This window comes from Cygnus olor, chromosome 2 (assembly GCF_009769625.2).
Source record: "Cygnus olor isolate bCygOlo1 chromosome 2, bCygOlo1.pri.v2, whole genome shotgun sequence".
NCBI classification, from domain to species: domain Eukaryota; kingdom Metazoa; phylum Chordata; class Aves; order Anseriformes; family Anatidae; genus Cygnus; species Cygnus olor.
Genome location: NC_049170.1, coordinates 40,615,724 through 40,618,536, shown reverse-complemented (window position 1 = coordinate 40,618,536; position 2,813 = coordinate 40,615,724). Strand labels below are relative to the sequence as shown.

The 2,813-nt window shown below is 49.4% G+C and overlaps 1 long non-coding RNA gene across 1 annotated transcript; it reads right to left on the bottom strand.

Annotated features, from left to right (window-relative positions):
• Positions 1–245: 245 nt before the first annotated feature.
• On the bottom strand, positions 246–2,188 carry LOC121065705. Its single transcript, XR_005817268.1, has 3 exons — positions 2,163–2,188; positions 1,653–1,714; positions 246–1,206 (listed from the first exon to the last, which is right to left on the bottom strand). It is a non-coding gene; the product is annotated as an uncharacterized LOC121065705 (long non-coding RNA).
• Positions 2,189–2,813: the final 625 nt, after the last annotated feature.

Genomic DNA, 2,813 nt, shown 5'->3' with positions numbered 1-2,813 from the left:
CTTGTAATTAGGGCTGAAGCCTGGTGGTAGGGAACCACCAAAAAGGTGGGCATCATGCACCTCCCTAGAGCCTGTGTAGTAGCAGGAGTGTTGCAAAGTACTAGGTGTAGCTCCACAGATGAAGAAAAAGAAAGCCCCATGGTACAGGCTGAGGAATTAGAAAGCCATGCAGCTAATGATGAAGGGCCATACCTGACAGTCAAATGACAAAGACAGTATGTGGCCCAGATGATGAGGGGCACAACAGGAAGGCAAGAGGAGAGCAGTGGCCAAAATATTCTAGTCACTTGCCCTGCCACCAGTGGTGCAGTCAGTTTGTTTCTCCAAAACTAGTCTTATTTCCATTTGGCATCACAGTTTCTTGAACTTTTAAAGAAAACAAAAGTAGTGATACGGTATCACAAGGTCAGCTGCAATCCTGTATGTTATCGGCGGTTATCTGGAAACCACATGAAACAACCATCTCTTTCCTCACACCAGCTCTGCACTGCGCTCTTGAGCAGCGACAGCTTGCAGATGAGGAGCGGAAAGTGGTTTTATTTTTCTTGCCCGCTGTGCAACTCTTTCGTGACTTGCACAGCCTTTTGTCTTGCAAAGTAGCTGTAGAGTCGGTCCTCTCCCATGAACATTTCTGAAGGCAAAGGGAGTGGAGGTGCCCTGCTATCCCTGCACTTTCTGCAGGATTTAAAGGAGATGTTGGTCCAATGGTTACACAGGGGCCGGGAAAGGACTTTCACAGCTCTTTCATAAATACTTGAAGACCCACAGTGAGGGTGAAAGCATGAGCACCTGTTGGACAAGATGTGGGCCACATCTACCTAGTGTCAGGTCAAAGTGGTCTCGAAACAGCAGAAACACCCTCATGCCTCAATTTCCCTGCTTCAGACAAATCAGTTCCTTGCCAGACACAAGGAGAAGATGCAGTGCATGCCCAATGACCACCTCTGATGTGCAGGATGTGGAACCCAGCAGGTGTAAGAGCCTCAGCCTCTGCTGGCCGGCTGTGCGGCAGTGGGCACGCTGATAGTGTGTGCCGGCGGTGTCTGTAGGTGTGCGGCCTGCGCCGGGACGGTGCAGCACGTCCTCTTCATGGGAGGGGCAGGAAACGGCGTTTCTGTAGCACAGTGGAAAGCAAACCATTCACTGCTGTCGGGGTTTCGTCTTCTCACAAACGAGATCTTTGTTTATAAATGTGGCTTTGTCGTTCTGTGAGAACCAGCAGAGTGCCACTTTCAGGAAAACATTAATGACTAACCATGAATAAGTACAGGAGGATGAGACCTTCACAGTGTCTGCCGAGAGACAGCAGCATTTTGCCATAGCTTACAAAAAACCAAGCCCACGGCCTGTGGATGCTGAACTCCAGGCCTCCATTTACCCACACATCGCATAGTTTCTCTACAAACTTACCCAGAAAATTGCCCTCCAACCAAAATACAAAACCCCAAGGATCCTTACACTGAGCTTCCCCTGTCCTGACTCCCCACAGCACACCAAGCGGTAAGGACTCAGAGACTTGCTCAGTTTCAGTGAAACTGTTCAGGAAACTTCCTTAATCTTTCCAGGTTAGGAATTAGTACCTGTTTGCCCTCATCCTTCCTCCTCCATCAGCACCAGCTGCCACGATGCATAGTGGTAATACTATAAAATACCTTCCATTCAATTCTGGTGCCCTCAGGTGCCCTTCTCCTCCCCCCTGCTTCCAGATGAACACCTGTGAGAGGCAGATGGTACAGATAATCCAGAATATATTTCTTGAGTCCATGTAGAGAAGCTGCCAAGCTGCTGATTTTTTGGCACCGTGCCTCGTGGCATCCGTGGCTGGTGAGAGACGCAGATGCTGCCTGAAAATAGCTGAAGAGGAAATTCTCCTGGTGTCTCCGGAGGTCCATGGAAGGCAGCTGCTGCCGTGGGGTTTTGCTTCTCACATCTTCATCAGCACATCCTCCAGCTCCTCTTCCACAGGGTCCATGGGCACGTGCTCCAGCTCTGGGTTCCCAGTGCAGCTCCTTGCACGGAGCCAGCACCAGCGACCCAAGGAGCCACCGTGATGGGGTCCCCAGGACCAGCCACCACCCATAACCATTCATCTTCCTTTACTTTTGCTTTCCCAGCCTGTGGCTGTGCCCAAAAGCAGCCTGGTTCAGACATGAAGGAATCACCTGGGCACAGCCATGACATTTTCCCTGCAATTCAGATGCTCGTCAGCACCCATCACAGCTGAAGCTGGGTTGTCCCAGAGTGGTCCTCATGAAAAGGAGCTGGGATTGGCCTACCGGAACACCAGACCAAAAATAACAAATACCAAAGAGCACACACTGCTCCCTTCCCATTGTGTGGGTCTTTTGGGCAGTGAAAATCCTTGCACTGCCTGGCTGGCTTTGAAAGGTTCGCTCTTACTGCCCAGGGTCTGCCAAACACTTTCTGGACACAAAGGAGAGCACAGTCCTTGCCTGAAGGGGATGATAGTCAGTGGCAGATGAGCAGTGAGGAAAAGAAACAAATGAGACAGAAGAAAAAGGCATCTCAGTGCTGGAAAGAGTGTGGTATGCCCCAGTGTATTTTGAGAAGCTGCAAGAAATGCAGGTTCTTTTAAAATTAAACAGATATAATTTATCTCCATCCTTTATTCTTTTTTAGTTCTATCATCTCCAGATTTGTAATTCAAGGTCTAACACCCTTCATTTCCAGCTTTCCAACATTTTGCAGAAAAATGCCTCTTGCTCCTTGTCCTCTCCTCCCCCAAATCCAGGACACTAAGCACAGGGGTACCTAACCCCACTGAGATCGAATAGGCTTAACCAGATTTAGGT